Below are 19508 nucleotides of genomic sequence, written 5' to 3' on the forward strand. Positions count from 1 at the left end.
TTAAAAAGCAGTTCATGAGCCCAAGTCTTTGCCCAAGCTGAGATAATTTATCAGTTTGCTGCAGGTAGAAGAAAGTACTGTATTTCATCAGTCTTCTCTCCTCCTGTGAGCAGGTTGCAACATTGTAACTAGGGATAGACCGATATGGTTTTTTCAGGGCCGATACTGATACCAATACCGATATTTTGGTCACAACGTATCGGTATTGGCCGATATAGGCCGATATTTTGTTCATTCAAAGTTTTGAAAAATAAAGACAATTTTTGACACAAATCTGGTACTGAACATGTTAATTTTTGTTTAATGCTTAATGGCTGGCTTGCTGGCACCCTGTGGTGGGTGGCTGGCTGGCACCCTGTGGTGGGTGGGTGGCTAGCTGGTACAGGGCCTGTGGTTTGCTGGCTGGCTGGTACAGTGCCTGTGGCTGGCTGGTACAGGGCCTGTGGGTGGCTGGCTTTCTGGCACCCTGACTGTGGGTGGCTGGCTGTCTGGCACCCTGTGGTGGGTGGCTGGCTGTCTGGCACCCTGTGGTGGGTGGGTGGCTGGCTGGCTGGCACCCTGTGGTAGGTGGGTGGCTGGTACAGGGGCTGTGGGTGGCTGGCTGGTACAGGGCCTGTGGGTGGCTGGCTGGCTGGTACAGTGCCTGTGGCTGGCTGGTACAGGGTCTGTGGGTGGCTGGCTCGCTGGTACAGTGCCTGTGGGTGGCTGGCTGGTACAGGGCCTGTGGATATGGGTGGCTGGCTGCTGTGGGTGGGTGTATGGCTGTGATACACTCCTGCGAGACTAGTTCCGACTCCAGACAAGGCTGTCCAAGGCGAGGGAGGTGGCCTAAGAAGGCAGAATGACGTCACAAAAATATCTGCCAGTTCCGGGGCCGATACCGATATATCGGGGAAAGTGCATATTGGTCCTCAATATATTGGCCTTGCCGATAATCGGTCTATCCCTAATTGTAACTTTGTAGCAAATGGCAAGGTGAGAGGCTGCCCAGCAAGGCTGTTTATAAACAGAACTGGGTAAAAAAAAAAAAAAAAAACGGGCCAACAATAAGGACATACCCCTGTAAAAAAGGGGTTAGAGCTGACATGAGATTTTTTTCTATTTGTCTTACTTTTTTTTGCTAGTTTAATCATCAAATGTCCAGAAGTGGCCAGAAAATGAAAATAAAAGAAGAAAAAAAGTTATCTAAATATTGAGGCTCGATGACCCCCTCTAGCCCTGCCACCCTAGGCAGTGGTCCATGGGTGCCCGATGTAGTTTCTGCCTTGGTTATACTTCTATGTAGAGGCGTTATGGCCAACTTCTCAGTCTCCAGAGGGCATGAGGATGGACTGCTCTGTTGGCAGTTCATGCCATCTCAAACAATCTCTCATCTTTTTCACAAATTGGCAAGCTCTCAGCAGTTTTCAGACTCGGAAGTCATTTTACTTTGGCTCTTTGTAATTGAAATAACAGAGATTAGTTAATAAAATATGATAGGGCTGTGCCCCGGGCGGAATGGTTAATTCACCATCACTACATCTCTAATTATGTTCCAGAGCTCGAGTCGAGTCTTAATTGCAGGCCAATTATATACAGTCTCTTCAAGTGAAGTCTTGGTAAGTGATGTCTGGAATAAAAAGCCTGTTGGGGACATTTCATCTAATTTTCAGGTCTTCTATGGGATTCACAATTTTTTTTTTGCATTATTTTAAAGACGATGAAGGATGAAAAGTTTTGGTTGAACTTGGGCTTGGAAGAGTTTCTGCTAAACCTCCCTGGAGAGTTGCAGTGAACACAAGCTGGACTTGAAGCTTGCCCAAAGGAAGGGTTGGTGGGGGGGACAAACTCAAAGGTAAGTCTAACAAAGTGTGTGGTCTCCAGTAAGAAAAGGCAGCTCTTTAACATATGAGGACTTCCTAAGGGTCCCCTGAGTGGTGCAAGGAAGATACAAAGGTGGAGAGTGCTACAAGTTTATAGTAAGTCTATCATAAGTTTATTAGTCTTGATAAAAAAAAGTTAGAAGATACCTCCAATGTGTTTCGGGGGCCCACAATTCATCAGGGCTGGCCGAGTACTGGCCCTAACAGAAGAAATACTGGACAGTAAAAATGGTCTAGGATTAGCTTACCTGCACTGCCTTCCATGCTAATCCTAGACTCTTATACTGTTCAGTACAGTTTTACTTTTTTCAACCTGACTTACTATGTAACTATATGTAACTTTGTAACTGTTTCTTCTATTACTGTTAGTACACAAGCCCTGATTAAGGGGGTTGTGAGGTGCCGAAACGCGTTGGTGGGGACTTCTAATTTTTAATCAAGACTTAAGAACTTATAGTGGACTTACTGTGAACTTGTGGTGCTCTACTAAGTTTTCTTCTTTGAAGCTTGCATAGTAATTTTGGGTAATTTTCTACATCACCAACATATGTTGCTTTGGACACATCCTTTGGGTGTAACCACTCTGCCTGAAGCCTGGCAATTCTGATCTAGCAAAGCTGTGGTACTGTCTTGAAGATTGGCTGCCTCCTCCCACACATTGTTATTGCTTAGTGAGACAGCCAATTTTAGAGATGGCCCATAGGCATAGGTGCCTGTTTTCACTTACCTTGCATCTCCTAACTATCCCGAATGAAAAACAAATGCTAGCTGAAAGTTGAAAGCAATAACAAAATAAAACATTGAAGGAAAAAGTTTAAAAATACCTAACTTGTGCCCTTTAAGAAAATTTGCATTTTTGAATATGCTTGACCATGTGGTCTCATTTGAGGGAATGTAAAGCAGGGTGACAACTCTGTAGAACAACTGGAAGACAGGAACTGACCGTTGTCACCTTACAACAAGAAGTACTTGAACAATGGTGAATCACCAAGTTTATTTTAAAGCTGAACTCTGGGCTGATGCAAAAGATACTTATACAATGCTCCACCCCTCCACTGCCCAAGCTGCATAGGTTAAATTATTTTTAGAGGATGATAAATAAGGTGGATTACTTGACTTGGGCCAGCCATAGATAATGCAAATTTCTGTCCTGCAACGGCGGGCAGGGGAAGCCGTTCCCGCCGGGAGAAGACAGTGATTGTAGCTAGAGGCTATAGCAGCCGCTTCCGATAATCGCAAGTGAATCTGGCAGGCTGATTGTACCAAAGTTGATCAATTGATCAACTTGGTACATTCAGCCTGCCCATTATTCGTTCAAATCTTGTCTGGTTCCTGTTGAACAGGCCGAGAAGCAAACCTTGTACAGCTGGCCTTTCCTTTCTCACTGGCGGTCCCAGCAGAACTTTTGTGAGCTGGTAACTCCTGTATTCTCTGCCTCTGCTCTGGTATTAGTTATCATTGCTAGCATAGGTTCCTGCAGTCCTAACACACTCCTTGTCCTAGGGAAATGGTCTCCAAATAGTGGCCTGGGGGCCGGATGCAACCCTTGGCTTGCCTTTATCTGGCCCTTGAGGCACTATTCCTCCCAAGGATTTGGGACACTATTCTGCCAATTCACATCAAACAATAGGGTAGTATTTCTCCCACTGACACCAATAATGACACTATTCTTTCCCCTAATATCAAATATGCAATGTTTACTCCCACTGATGCCAGGAAAATTTCCACTCCCACTGGCTTCAATACCGGTTCCCCTAAAGACTGAAGGACAATAAACTGGCCCTTCATTTAGAAAGTTTGGATACCACTGTCTTAGGGTGACAGCGCTGCCAAGTATAGATTTCACATTAGGACAGGAAAGGTGTTAATGAGAAGATCACTAGAATTAAAAAAAGGGCAAAAAAAAAGATTTTAAAAAAGTGCAGCCACTACATCTGTAATATGAACATTTATCTAATCTCAGCCAATCCCTGGGAGGGGGCACCAAGAAGGTGTGGCTGGAGAAAAGATACATGGGAGGGTCTGTTCAGAGCTCACTCTCTCCTGGGGCCTCTGCCCCTGGGAGGCAGTCTGTGTTACAGGAAATATGATACTGGTGGGTCTCAGCATGTGCTTGGCTGAGGGACTGAAGGAGCCTGGATTAAAGAGAATTTGCTGGAGGACACTACCTTAGGAGGCTGAGCTAGAGTAGAACCCCATTCACTGAGGAGTGTCGCAAGGAAGCTGGTTGGGAGCTGTCTCTGGATATTGTGAGTAGGACCTTTTGCCAAGAACTCTAGTGTGCCTATGCTTTAAGGCAGGGGTGTCAAACTCAATTTCATTGCGGGCCGCATCACCATTATGGTCGCCCTCAGAGGGCCAGTTCTATCTGTAGCCCACCACTATCAGGAGTCTGAAGCCCCCGCCTTCCCTTACATCACAGTGCATCCCCTTTACCATGTGCTGCTGCAGGGAAGAAGCTGGAAGCAGAAACTACAGGGTCTGGAGGAGAGCTGGAGTCAGCTACCGGAGTCTGCTGAATGCTGAGACCAGTGGAGGCAGAGAGGAGGGGGTGCTCCGTTTGCACAGAGAGGTGCAGGATCCGTAGGAGGAGTTGTGTCTTCCTCTCTGCTGCCAACTGCTGACTTGGGGCGGGGGGGTGTTCCTCCCTGCAGCTGCAGGGGGAAGCACAGGATCTGGCAGAGGAGTTCTGTCCTCTCTGCTGCCATCTGCTGAGATAAGCTGGGGGCAGAGATGAGGGAGATGCAGCAGCTGCAGGAAAGGTGCAAGGGCCACATGAAATGGCCTGGAGGGCCATATTCACCCCGCGGGCCTTGTGTTTGACACATGTGCTTTAAGGGTTAGACGCCTGAGGTTGCTCCAAGGATCATAACTGTTATGACTATCTCAGATTGGCTGTCTATCCCCTCCAGCTTTATTTAAAGGGTAACTCCATTTTCGTGGGGAAAAAAAATAGCAAATAAAATAAATAATATAGTATATACCAGGGGTATTGAATTAAAATTCATGAAGGTCCAGTCAGTAAACTTTCCTTCCAGCTGAGGTCTTATGTTTGACTGTCAATGGCACCTCTGAACAATGGCAAATGTGGTGCATTTTTGCAAAAGTGCCACACCACATGGTGCCACAGTACCATGTAGCTTGGTACAGCGCAATTAAAAAAAAAAAAAAAGGTTAGGGACTTATTTTTCTGTGTTTCTGCTTATGAGGCAGCTTACTGAAATAAATGGGCCACCTACACGCATTATGCAACAATGTGAACCTAGCCTTCACATCATAATCCTTTTTATTACATCTGTGTTGTCAATCCCCCTGCACATCATCCCCCCTTCACATTAGAGTCCTCAGGCCCTCTTCACATTTTTGTCTGCGACTCCCCTTTATATCACCCCCTACTTCAAATTTCAGTTTCCAGCGCCCTTCATATCACCCCCCCTCCCCTTCACATTCCTGACCTCACTCCCTTTATAGTACCCCTCCTTCACATTGTAGTCCCCAGCCCCCCATCACATTCCTGTCCTCCCCCCTATATAGCACCACCCTTTACATTCCTGTCCTCACCACTATATAGCACCCCCTTCACATTACTGTCCTCACCCCCCTTTATAGCACTCCCTTCACATTCCTGTCCTCACCCTCTATATAGCGCCGCCCTTCACATTCCTGTCCTCACCCCCCTTTATAGCACTCCCTTCACAATAATGTCCTCACCCCTTTATAGCACCCACATTCACATTACTGTCCTCACCCCCCCCCTTTATAGCACCCCCCTTCACATTCCTGTCCTCACCCCCTATATAGCACCCCCTTCACATTCCTGTCCTCACCCCCTATATAGCACCCCCTTCACATTACTGTCCTCACCCCCCTTTGTAGCACCCCCTTCACAATCCTGTCCTCACCCCCTATATAGCACCCCCTTCACATTCCTGTCCTCACCCCCCTTTATAGCACCCCCTTCACATTCCTGTTCTCACCCCCTATATAGCACCACCCTTCACATTCCTATCCTCACCCCCTTTATAGCACCCCCTTCACATTCCTGTTCTCACCCCCTATATAGCACCCCCTTCACATTCCTGTCCTCACCCCCCTTTGTAGCACCCCCTTCACATTCCTGTCCTCACCCCCTATATAGCACCCCCTTCACATTCCTGTCCTCACCCCCTATATAGCACCCCCTTCACATTACTGTCCTCACCCCCCTTTGTAGCACCCCCTTCACAATCCTGTCCTCACCCCCTATATAGCACCCCCTTCACATTCCTGTCCTCACCCCCCTTTGTAGCACCCCCTTCACATTCCTGTCCTCACCCCCTATATAGCACCCCCTTCACATTCCTGTCCTCACCCCCTATATAGCACCCCCTTCACATTACTGTCCTCACCCCCCTTTGTAGCACCCCCTTCACAATCCTGTCCTCACCCCCTATATAGCACCCCCTTCACATTCCTGTCCTCACCCCCCTTTATAGCACCCCCTTCACATTCCTGTTCTCACCCCCTATATAGCACCCCCTTCACATTCCTATCCTCACCCCCTTTATAGCACCCCCTTCACATTCCTGTTCTCACCCCCTATATAGCACCCCCTTCACATTCCTGTCCTCACCCCCCTTTGTAGCACCCCCTTCACAATCCTGTCCTCACCCCCTATATAGCACCCCCTTCACATTCCTATCCTCACCCCCTTTATAGCACCCCCTTCACATTCCTGTTCTCACCCCCTATATAGCACCCCCTTCACATTCCTGTCCTCACCCCCCTTTGTAGCACCCCCTTCACAATCCTGTCCTCACCCCCTATATAGCACCCCCTTCACATTCCTGTCCTCACCCCCTATATAGCACCCCCTTCACATTCCTATCCTCACCCCCTTTATAGCACCCCCTTCACATTCCTGTTCTCACCCCCTATATAGCACCCCCTTCACATTCCTGTCCTCACCCCTCTTTGTAGCACCCCCTTCACAATCCTGTCCTCACCCCCTATATAGCACCCCCTTCACATTCCTGTTCTCACCTCCTATATAGCACCACCCTTCACATTCCTGTCCTCACCCCCCTTTATAGCACCCCCTTCACATTCCTGTCCTCACCCCCTATATAGCACCCCCTTCACATTCCTATCCTCACCCCCTTTATAGCACCCCCTTCACATTCCTGTTCTCACCCCCTATATAGCACCCCCTTCACATTCCTGTCCTCACCCCTCTTTGTAGCACCCCCTTCACAATCCTGTCCTCACCCCCTATATAGCACCACCCTTCACATTCCTATCCTCACCCCCTTTATAACACCCTCCCTTCACTTTGCAGTTCCCAGCCCCCTTCACATTCCTGTCCTCACCCCCTATATAGCACCCTCTTCACATAACTGTATTCACCCATTTTATAGAACCCCCTTCACATAACTGCACCCCCCCCTCTTTATAGCACCCTTCTTCACACTACAGTCCCCAGCCCCCCCTTAAAATTCCTCTCCTCACTCCCTTTATAGCACCCCCCCCCCGACATTCCTATGCTCACCCTCTTTTTTTGAACCGCCCTTCACATCGCAGTCCTCACCCCCTTTGTAGAACCCCATCCCCCTTCATATCACTCCCTTCACATTCCCGCCCTGCCTCTTTTATATAACACGTCTTCCTTAATATTACAGTTTCTGATTCTTTCCCCCTTTACATCAGCTTCCTCCGTCCTTCAGAACAATACCAGTGCCCGCTTTCCTGTCCCACCTTACACAGGGCACAGCAGCTGACATCGGAGGCACAGCTCAGTAGGAGGCACAGCAGCTGACATCGGAAGTGCAGAAAAGGGATGAACAGAGGGCGGGACCTGCCCCAGTTAACTGATTGGTTGCTAGAATGCAGGTTGGTTCTAGCAACCAATCAGTTAACTGGGCTAGCCCCCGCCCTCCGTGCATCCCTGTGATGATCTTCCGATATCAGCTCTGTAAGGACAACAGAGCTAGCGGGCAGCAGCGGCTGAGGGAAAAAAAGCAGATCCTAAATGGCGCAATGGCGGCGGGGCCGGACGGTACATTGACTCGATCCGGACATTGCCCGTGATCCGCCATTTAGTGATGCCAGGTATATACAATTGTGACGCAACTCATATTGTAATTAAATGTTTTTTAAAACGATCTTTCCTTTTTAATCTGCAGTGCTGTAATTGTCTGTAAAATGCAATGTGGCAACCTGGAGGAGTTCTGTACACACAACACCCCCAGAAATGTCATTTCCCTGCTTTGGTGATTGGCTTATTTATTTTTCCAGAAGTCTGCACTAAGATACAAGTCAGATTTTGGCCATCCCCAGCAACAACAAAAAAGTAATTTTGGATGAGATCATGAAAGAGAGATCAAATCTAAAGGGATGCAGACCCTGCAACTTTTCTCATTAGATCCTTGCAATTGCAGCAGCTGATTGTTAATTATAAAATCACTCCCAGTAATTCACATGAACACAGAGAAAACAAACTGCTATTTCTTCAGAATAACAAAAGGTAGGAATCTGCAACAAAGTTTGTTAAAATCCTTATAATGTACAGAGATCACCCAGAGGGGAATGTTTTTTTCTCAACAAAAGTGTATTTTCTCTTTAAGGCTCCTACTGATGGATTTTGCCTAAAGAACTTCCGCTTTAAGTGCTCCTGACCCCTGACATGCCACAAGTGGAATGTCATTTTTTTAGGGGGGGGGAGCAGGTATCTAGATTTGACAGGTACCTGCTCCCACTTCCGCTCGGGCCGCCTAGGCCATTCACCAGTGGGGAAGCAGATCAGAGCGTCCGGCGGCCGTGATTGCCGCCAGGCACCCACAATCAATCCTCGTGGAGACAGAATGGCAGTCTGCCATTGTAAACACAGCAGACCGCTGTTCTGTCAGTTATGAACACAGGGATCCTCCTATTTAGGAACACAGGTCTCTGTGTTCATGCAGCAAGCCCATCCCCCACACAGTTAGAAAGCACCCCCTAGGTTAACCCTTTGATCGCCCCTGGTATTAACCCCTTCCCTGCCAGTGTAATTAGTACAGTAACAATGCATATTTTTAGCACTGATCACTGTAGTAATGCCACTGGTCCCCCCCAAAAATGCCAGTTAGGGGTCCGATCTGTCCGCCGCAATGTCGCAGTCCCGCTAAAAATCACTAATCGCCCCCAATACAAGTAAAAAAAATAAAATAAAAATTACATAAATCTTTCCCCTAGTTTGTAGACCTGATAACTATTACGCAAACCAATCAATATACACTTATTTGGATTTTTTTTTACCAGAAATATGTAGCAGAATACAAATTGGCCTAAAATGATGAAAAAAAAATGTGGTTTTTAAATTTTTTTTTTCTGTTCTAATCCAAGATTTAAATTTTTTTATTGGGAACATTATAAAGCAGAAAGTGAAAAATATTGGTTTTTTTTTCAGAATTATCGCTCTTTTTGGATTATAGCGCAATTAAAAATATTGTTGTTTTTTTTTTTTTTTTGTCAGAATTGTCCCTCTTTTTGGTTTATAGCGCAAATAAAAAAAATAAAAATCGCACAGGTGATCAAATACCACCATAAGAAAGCTCTATTTGTGGGAAAAAAGGACATAAATTTAATTTGGGGACAGTGTCAGTTGTCAGATAAAGTAATGCAGTGCCGTATAGCAAAAAAATGGCCTGGTCATTGGGGGGGGGGGGGGGTAAAACCTTCCGGTCCAGAAGTGGTTAAAGTAACACAGTGCCATATCGTAAAAACTGGCCCGGTCATAAAAGGGGGGATCTTCCGGCGGTCAAGTGGTAAAATATACGAGTAAGAGCTGACCGTTATAAGCTCCTACACCAATATTACATATATGATTTTTTCCCAACTACTTCAACAGGGAATTTTGCCGGACAGCTTGGCCTGTTACAAGAAGTGAAAGAATAATGAATCTGCTGACAGGATCAACAGGTAATAAAACAAAAGCAGCTGCCAACTGACTGCATCCTATATGTAAATGTTCATTTTTGCCCGTAGTTATGCTTTAAGCAGTCTGAATTGAATGCAGCGTGAAATTTATTGCGGCAATGCTGGGCATTTAATTACTCACTTGAGTCAGATCTGCAGTGTTTAGTTATTAACCGGTTACCCCAGTCTAGCAGGTACAATTCCATAGGTGTGCATTGTTTAGTCCTATATGTGTATGCTGGACTAAGTTGGATCTACCTGTGTTGTCACCGTGGAAAAAGGGCGTCTTTTTGGGGGCTGGAGTGGATCAGTCGCGCTCCTGTGGTTGCTGATATGGAAGCCAACCTCAGCCAAAAGCGGGATATAAATAGAGTGACAGGGGAGGGGAAGGAGACCCGCTGTGTCACCCGTCCCATATAACTCTCCACCTGACCCTGAAGACATTTAAGAGCTCTCATAACAACCTCAAATAATACAAAAACTTCCACATTTGGTTTGTAGGATAATGAATTCTACGCACAAGGTGTCTGATGATTCATTAGGTTGCAGTAACACATATCATCTCATTACCTGTTCACCGGTGTGGGAGGTGTGGAAAAAAATTAAATAAACTTTACTGAGCTGTAATTGAAGCCCAATTAAATATTTAGTTTAAATACGCTAAGTACATACCAGGTGCATTAACTCACAGGGTGTTCAATGTCTTAACCACTTTAGCTCCGGAAGGCTTTATTCCCTTCATGACCAGGCCATTGTTTGCTATTCAGCACTAGGCTATGTTAACTGGCAATTGTGCGGTCAGGCAACGTTGTACCCAAATGAAATTTATATAAATATATATATGTATATATTCACTGATTAACCATAAAATTATGACTAGAGATCGACCGATTATCGGCAAAGCCGATATATTGAGGGCCGATATGCACTTTCCCCGATATATCGGAGTCGGCCTCCGCAGTTGCCGATATTGCTGATTTTTTCGTGATGTCATTGCGTATGTTGCGCTGCACACGTTCTGCCTTCTAAGATCGGCTCCCACGCCTGCGAGGCGCATACGTGACGTAATTTCACCGCGTGCTGCACACGTTCTGCCTTCTAAGACTGCCTCCCACGCCTCGCACAGGTCACGTTGCCAGCCACAGCCAGCCACCCACAGGCCCTGGCCTCAGCCACCCACCACGGGGTGCCAGCCGCCAGACATCCGACCCACAACAGAACAGGGTGCCAGGCCAGCATCCAGCCACCCACCCCACAACAGGGTGCCAGCAGCCAGCCGCCCACCCCAAAACAGGGTTCCAGCAAACCAGCCACCCAGATGACACCAAGCCAGCCACCCGCCACCACACAGTGTTCCAGCAAGCCAGCCACCCACAACAGGCCAGGGTGAGTGACACCAAGCCAGCCACCCACAACAGGGTGACCCCAAGCCAGCCACCCACCACACTGTTGCAGCAAGCCAGCCACCCACAACAGGGTGACACCAAGCCAGCCACCACAGTGTTCCAGCAAGCCAGCCACCACAAAAAATCCTAATAAGCGTATTTTGATTGGTTTGCGCAAAAGTTATCATGTCTACAAGCTAGGGTAAGAAGTCATTTTTATTTATTTATTTAGTTTACTAGTAATGGCAGTGATCAGCGATTTATAGCGGGACTGCGACATTGCGGTGGACAGATAACTGACATTTTTGACATTTTACGGGGGACCAGTGATATTACTACAGTAATCAGTGCTAAAAATATGCACTGTTACTGTAATAATGACACTGGCAGGAAAGAGGTTAATTCAGGGGCGTTTAAAGGGTTAAGTGTATGCCTATGTGGGGTTTTCTAACTGTGAGAAGGATAGGTTTGTGGAATCAACACAGAGACCTATGTTCCTAAATAGAAGGATCACAGGCTCTCTGTGCTGATTCTTGAGAGAACAACAGTCTGCTGTGTTTACAACAGCAGACTGTCGTTCTCTCCCCGCAAGGAGCGATCGCAGGTGCCTGGCGGCAATCGCGGCCGCTGACCTGGTGAATCAGCTTCCCCGCTGGCTAATGGGGGCGCTCCCCAGGATCGCTCCCGCGGATCGCTGTACAGGTACGGCAATTCGCGCAGCCGAGCTAGCCTGCAGCAGTATATCTGGTGGTCGGCAAGTGGTTAATATACACTTATTGGGATTTTTTTTTTTTTTTTTTTTTTTACCAAGGACATGTAGCAGAATACATATTGGCCTAACTTTATGAAGAAATTCGATTTTTTTTTTTTTGGATATGTTTTATAACAGAAAGTAGAAAATATTGGGTTTCGTTTCATTTATATAAAAAACAAAAAATCCAGTGGTGACCAAATACCATCAAAAGAAAACACTATATGTGTGAAAAAATAATATACATTTCATTTGGGTACAGTGTCGCCTGACTGCATAAACGCCGGTTAAAGTAGTGCAGTACTGAATAGCAAAAAATGGTCTGGTCATGAAGGGGGTAAAACCTTCTGGAGGTCAAGTGATTAAAATAAATCTTGCGGGAAAAGCTGTTGTCATTAATTTTAATGTTCTTTTCATGTTTATCTTGGGGGATTTTTTTTTTTGCTGGAATTTTTGCAGTTGTGTAACTTTCAATGTTTACAGTAACTGACAGGTCCACTTTCATAATTCTTTCATTCCAAAAGGAGGGATTTGCAAGTTGATAAATGAAGGAACGGTTTATATAACATCCCTTTTAGCCATGGAGCTGAAATATAAACTACACCAGATTCTTTAATCAAGTTTATTTTTCCTGTCCGATGTTTTATAAACACACGCGCGGCACTTTGGCAGAAAGTTTGTTTTTTAGAATCAACAAAGTCACAGCATTCAATAAAATTGCATAAAAAATGTAGCTAAAAGTTACAAGAATTTAAACATAACGGATGGAGGAAGAAGATACACTGTATTATCAAAAGTATACCCTAAAGAGAAGAAGGCTCTATCGGCTTAATATACTGTGTGTGTATATATATATATATATATATATATATACACACAGTATATATATATATATATATATATATATATATATATATATATATATATATACAGTGGGTACGGAAAGTATTCAGACCCCCTTAAATATTTCACTCTTTGTTATATTGCAGCCATTTGCTAAAATCATTTAGGTTCATTCTTCTTCCTCATGAATGTACACATAGCACCCCATACTGACAGAAAAACACAGAATTGTTGACATTGTTGCAGATTTATTAAAAAAGAAAAACTGAAGTATCACATGGTCCTAAGTATTCAGACCCTTTGCTCAGTATTTAGTAGAAGCCCCCTTTTGATCTAATACAGCCAGGAGTCTTTTTGGGAAAGATGCAACAAGTCTTTCACACCTGAATTTGGGGATCCTCTGCCATTCCTCCTTGCAGATCCTCTCCAGTTCTGTCAGGTTGGATGGTAAACGTTGGTGGACAGCCATTTTTAGGTCTCTCCAGAGATGCTCAATTGGGTTTAAGTCAGGGCTCTGGCTGGGCCATTCAAGAACTGTCACGGAGTTGTTGTGAAGCCACTCCTTCGTTATTTTAGCTGTGTGCTTAGGGTCATTGTCTTGTTGGAAGGTAAACCTTCGGCCCAGTCTGAGGTCCAGAGCACTCTGGAGAAGGTTTTTGTCCAGGATATCCCTGTACTTGGCCGCATTCATCTTTCCCTTGATTGCAACCAGTCGTCCTGTCCCTGCAGCTGAAAAACACCCCCACAAGCATGATGCTGCCACCACCATGCTTCACTGTTGGGACTGTATTGGACAGGTGATGAGCAGTGCCTGGTTTTCTCCACACATACCGCTTAGAATTAAGGCCAAAAAGTTCTATTTTGGTCTCATCAGAGCAGAGAATCTTATTTCTCACCATCTTGGAGTCCTTCAGGTGTTTTTTAGCAAACTCCATGCGGGCTTTCATGTGTCTTACACTGAGGAGAGGCTTCCGTCGGGCCACTCTGCCATAAAGCCCCGACTGGTGGAGGGCTGCAGTGATGGTTGACTTTCTACAACTTTCTCCCATCTCCTGACTGCATCTCTGGAGCTCAGCCACAGTGATCTTTGGGTTCTTCTTTACCTCTCTCACCAAGGCTCTTCTCCCCCGATAGCTCAGTTTGGCCGGACGGCCAGCTCTTGGAAGGGTTCTGGTCGTCCCAAACGTCTTCCATTTGAGGATTATGGAGGCCACTGTGCTCTTAGGAACCTTAAGTGCAGCAGAAATCTTTTTGTAACCTTGGCCAGATCTGTGCCTTGCCACAATTCTGTCTCTGAGCTCTTCAGGCAGTTCCTTTGACCTCATGATTCTCATTTGCTCTGACATGCATTGTGATCTGGAAGGTCTTATATAGACAGGTGTGTGGCTTTCCTAATCAAGTCCAACCAGTATAATCAAACACAGCTGGACTCAAATGAAGGTTTAGAACCATCTCAAGGATGATCAGAAGAAATGGAAAGCACCTGAGTTAAATATATGAGTGTCACAGCAAAGGGTCTGAATACTTAGGACCATGTGATATTTCAGTTTTTCTTTTTTAATAAATCTGCAACAATGTCAACAATTCTGTGTTTTTCTGTCAGTATGGGGTGCTATGTGTACATTCATGAGGAAGAAGAATGAACCTAAAGGATTTTAGCAAATGGCTGCAATATAACAAAGAGTGAAAAATTTAAGGGGGTCTGAATACTTTCCGTACCCACTGTATATGTATACACACACACTATATTACCAAGTATAAGTATTGGGACACCTGCCTTTACACGCACCTGAACTTTAATGGCATCCCAGTCTTAGTCCATAGGGTTCAATATTGAGTTGGTTCACCCTTTGCAGCTATAACAGCTTCAACTCTTCTGGGAAGGCTAATAAACAAAAAACACTGACCTAAACCAGTGAATCAGCGCTCACTGTACCACAATGGAAGGGACCACAGACTGGTGGTGCCACAGATACAGTATAAATCACAAATGGTTGATACAAAGGAAAAATGAATAAATATGAATGGATATAAATAAATGACAATAAAGATGTTACAGGGCAAACAAGGAACATGAACCTCAACTGTGCAGAAGTCCTTTTTCGATCATGCGATGATCTTAAGGGTGACAGATCCTTACTGATGGAAAATGCAAAAAATCCAGATCAGGGTGCTGGGGTGATGGTTAGACAGGCAGCTCCTCAAGAGGTAGGGATTCCCTCCAAATATGCAACAAAGAAAAAGAACAAGGGCGCCAAGTCATAAAGGTAAATGAACAGCTGTAAATTTTAATGTAGCAACTTACATGTAAAAACAGGCATTCCAATGGAACAGCATATGTGGTGTGGAGAGCAGTCCCCACAGTGAGTCCGATAGGAGATGGTCACATCCGGGTCCTGTGTGGCAGGTCCTGTGTAAATGTGAAAGGCAGTCCTAGATGCCGGCAATGCCGGGTGATGCTGTAGATAGCGTAGGCTCCCTGGATGGGCAGCCTCGCCAGGATCCGCCGTGCAACAGGAAGGTGGTGACCCAGAACCGGAAGTAAAAGGAGCAACCTGTCGATTCCTCCACGGAATCCTACAGGGACGAACACTGGACCAAACGTGGAGGGCGGGCCGCAACGTCTCCTTCATCATGCAGGCCCGCCCCTCCACCATAGAACATTTATATAGTCATGGGGAACAATTACAATGCTGATAATAGAACAAACCTCAGGTGACAACAATAAGAAAAAGAAGAAGAACAGGGGAGGGGAAGAAAACCTCCCAGCAAAAAAGGGGGCAGTAACTATTAAAAAAGCATCACACTAAGTGGCATTAGTATGAATCCCTTTTTTTTTCTTCTGGGAAGGCTGTCCACAAGGTTTAGGAGTGTGTCTATGGGAATGTTTGGCCATTCTTCCAGAAGCACATTTGTGAGGTCAGGCACTGATGTTGGATAGGAAGGCCTGGCTCGCAGTCTCCGCACTAATTCCTCCCAAAGGTGTTCTATCGGGTTGAGGTCAGGACTCTGTGCAGGCCAGTCAAGTTCCCCCACCCCAAACTCACTCATCCATGTCTTTATGTCTTCCTTAATTCGTGCACTGGTCCAAATCATTTGGTGGAGGGGGGATTAGGGTGTGGGGTTGTTTTTCAGGGGTTGGACTTGGCCCCTTAGTTTCAATGAAGGGAACTCTTGAGGCGTCAGCATAATCAAGACATTTTGGACAATTTCATGCTCCCAACTTTGTGGGAACAGTTTGGCCCCTTCCTGTTCCAACATGACTGCGCATCAGTGCACAAAGTAAGGTCCATAAACACATGGATGAACGAGTTTGGGGTGAAGGAACTTGACTGACCTGCAAAGAGTCCTGACCTCAACCTGACAGAACACCTTTGGAATGAGTTAGAGCGAAGACTGCGAGCCAGACCTTCCTGCCCAACATCAGTGCCTGACATCACAAAGGTGCTTCTGAAACAATTGTCAAACATTAACATAGACACACTCCTAAATCTTGTGGACAGCCTTCCCAGAAGAATTGAGGCTGTTATAGCTGCAAAGAGCGGACCAACTCAATATTGAACTCTACGGATTAAGAATGGGATGCCATTAATGTTCATGTGTATGTAAAGGCAGGCGTCCCAATACTTTTGGCAATATAGTGTAAGTCCCAAAGGCATGGGGTTTCTTCAAGTGGGCCAGTACGGGAACCTTATAGGTAAGCTATACCCACCTAAAAGATTGGAGAACTGTCTCCATTTTGGAAAGAGACGCAACGGACCAAGACCTCTAAGCAGTCATACCGAACTATCACTCAGCTTTATTACATAGTTAGTGAGGTTGAAAAAAGACACCAGTCCATCCAGTTCAACCTATGATGTGTGTGTGTGTGTTTGTGTCAATAGTACATTGAATACCCCTGTATGTTGTGGTCCTTAAGGTGCCCATTTAATAGTTTTCTTTTAAACTATCGACGCTCCCTGCTGATACCACTGTTTGTCGAAGAGAATTCCACATCCTTACCGCTCTAACAGTAAAGAACCCTTTACGCAGTTTAAGGTATAACCGCTTCTCTTTTAATTTTAGTGAATAGCCGCGTGGCTTTTTAAATTCCCTTTTGCTAAAAAGTTTGTTCCCTATGCTAGGGTGACCAGTACGGTATTTGTACATTGATATTATATCCCCTCCTAAGCGTCTCTTCTCCAGAGAGAATACGTTCAATGCTTGTAGTCTTTCCTCATAGCTGAGATCCTCTAGTCCCTTTATTACCTTCTCTGGACTCTCTCCAGTTCCAGCACATCCTTTCTGAGGACCGGTGCCCAGAACTGGATGACATACTCAAGATGTGGCGGGACCAGAGTCTTGTAGAGTGGCAGAATAATCACTTTATTTCTGGAGTGAATCCCCTTTTGAATACATCCCAGTATTCTGTTGCCTTTGCTTGCAGCAGCTTGGCATTGCATGTTATTGCTGCGCTTGTCATCTACTAGGACCTCCAGGTCCTTTTCCATCCATTATTCCCCCAGAGGTTCACCCCCTAGTGAGTAACTTGCTTTCATATTTTTGTCACCCAAATACATTACCTTACATTTTCCATCATTAAACCTCATTTGCCATGCAGTTGCCCACCCCGTTATTTATTTCAGATCTTCTTGTAAGGTTTCCACATCCTGCACAGAAGTTATTGCCCAGCTTTGTATCATCCACAAATGCTGAGATTGAGCCGTTATCACATCCTCTAGATCGTTTATGAGTAAATTAAACAGGATTGGTCCCAGTACAGATCCTTGGTTGACCCCACTTTCCACACCAGACCATTTCAAGTACTCCCCATTTATCACCACCCTTTGGACTCGCCCCTAAAGCCAGTTTTCAGTCCAAGTACTCACCCTTTGGTCCATACCTACATACCTTAGTTTGTACAGTAAATGTTTGCGGGGAACTGTGTCAAATGCCTTTGCAAAATCCAGATATACCACATCCACAGGCCCTCCTTTATCTAGGTGGTAGCTCACTTCTTCATAGAAAGTTAATAGATTGGTCTAGCAAGAACGATTTTTCATGGATCCATGCTGATTACTACTAATGATACTGTTTTCATTACTAATATCTTGTATATAGTCCCTTATCATGCCCTCCAATAGCTTGCAGACTGTTTATGTTAGGCTAACCGGCCTGTAGTTCCCAGAGATATATCTCTGTCCTTTTTTAAATATTGGAGCCACATTGGCTTTTCTCCAATCAGCTGGTACCTTTCCCATCAGTAGACTGTCCATAAAAATTAGGAACAATGGTCTGGCTATCACCTGGCTGAGTTCCTTAAGGACCCTCGAGTGTAAGCCATCTGGTCTCATGGACTTATTTATGTTAAGTTTTTTAAGTCTTTTTCTGATTCCGTCTTCTGTTAACCATGAGGGTGCTTCCTGTGTTGTGTTATTAACATTAACATTACAGTCTAGGTTACTGTATCCCCCCGTTTCTTTTGTGAAGACTGAGGAGAAGAATTTATTCAGAAACTTTGCCTTCTCTCTGTCCTTTATAGCCTGGTTCCCGTCATCATTCTTTATGGGGCCAATATGTTCTGGCCTCACTTTCTTACTATTTATATACCTAAAGAATTTCTTGGGGGTTTTTTTAACTCTCTTCCGCTATGTGCCTTTCGTGTTCCATCTTAGCCACCCTGATTGTGCTCTTACATTTCTTATTGCATTCTTTGCAATGTTGGAATGCTGCCAATGACCCCTCAGCCAGCCTTGTATTTTTTGATTCTCACATAACCATTCAGTCCCCGTTCACACTGGGGCAACCTGTCAGGCGACCTGGCCGCCTGACAGGTCGCCGTAGGTCGCCTTCCATAGAGAAGCTGCGGACCCGTTCTAATAGGAGCGACACAAGTCGCTTCCGACTTAGAAAAAGGGTCCGGAGCTTCTTTGGGGCGACCCGGAGCAACCTGCATAGACTTCAATGTTATGAAGTCCGTGCCGGCCGCTCCGAGGTCGCGGTGCGAGCAGCGCGCCGCGACCTATGAGGTCACCCCGGCAAGTATCGTCGCCCCAGTGTGAACGGGGCCTCACTCTCTAGCTAAACAGGAAACAATAATATTTTCCAGGCTAGCATTCAAGACGTCATTTTGAATATCCTTGAAGCAGGCATCTAAGAAACCCTTCCAATCTATGAGTAAAAGATAGTCCTAAAGATCTTTACATTTCTCAATCAATGTGTTGGTTGCAGAAATAAAACACATATGGAAGTCTTTTAACACAAGTTCTTCTGAGGTTTCACTTTTGTGGTTTGATGTCTATCAGAGGGGATATACCCATAAAATGCAACAGACCTTTTCTATTCATTCTCTCTTGGGGTCCCCTTTAACTTTTCCCTTAGGAAAACAAAAAGAGAATCTGAGAAATTCTCATCACATTTTTTTTTATCTTCACAAAGCAACACATGATCACCTTAACATTTTGAGTAAACCTTTTTAAGAACATTCCCAACTTTTTTTTTTTTACATAAAGTTTATTGAAAGATTGAATAAAGGTAACAGTTACCACCCAATTTTAATAAATTATAAAATAAGTTACTTCTTTGTTCTAAGAGATCGAGTTATGAATGATAAATGGTATCACGAATCCCCTCTCGGAAATCCATCATAACTAACATCTCTTACACAATTACAACACTCTTGTTTAACTTTCTCACACATAATTGTCACATCTAAATTCAACAGCGCAGCTAATACAAAAAAGCACTTTACTTTTA

At 45.1% G+C, this 19508-nt stretch overlaps 1 protein-coding gene and 1 long non-coding RNA gene across 4 annotated transcripts in view; one reads left to right on the forward strand and one right to left on the reverse strand.

Annotated features, from left to right (window-relative positions):
- LOC309561919 overlaps window positions 1-1764 on the forward strand; it is a 39477-nt gene extending 37713 nt beyond the window's left edge. The window contains exons 2-3 of the long non-coding RNA XR_014225605.1: window positions 1539-1598; window positions 1697-1764. This is a non-coding gene — a long non-coding RNA (uncharacterized lncRNA). The remainder of the gene's footprint in view (window positions 1-1538; window positions 1599-1696) is intronic.
- The window catches only part of KBTBD12 (kelch repeat and BTB domain containing 12), a 152728-nt gene extending 142594 nt beyond the window's left edge, over window positions 1-10134 (reverse strand). For all 3 annotated transcript variants that reach the window (XM_082265984.1, XM_082265982.1, XM_082265983.1), the window contains exon 1: window positions 10053-10134. The gene's annotated coding sequence lies outside the window, so the exon portion shown is untranslated. The remainder of the gene's footprint in view (window positions 1-10052) is intronic.
- Window positions 10135-19508: the final 9374 nt, after the last annotated feature.

The sequence above is a fragment of the Pelophylax lessonae genome, assembly GCF_965119305.1.
Source record: "Pelophylax lessonae genome assembly, chromosome: 8".
Lineage (NCBI taxonomy): Eukaryota > Metazoa > Chordata > Amphibia > Anura > Ranidae > Pelophylax > Pelophylax lessonae.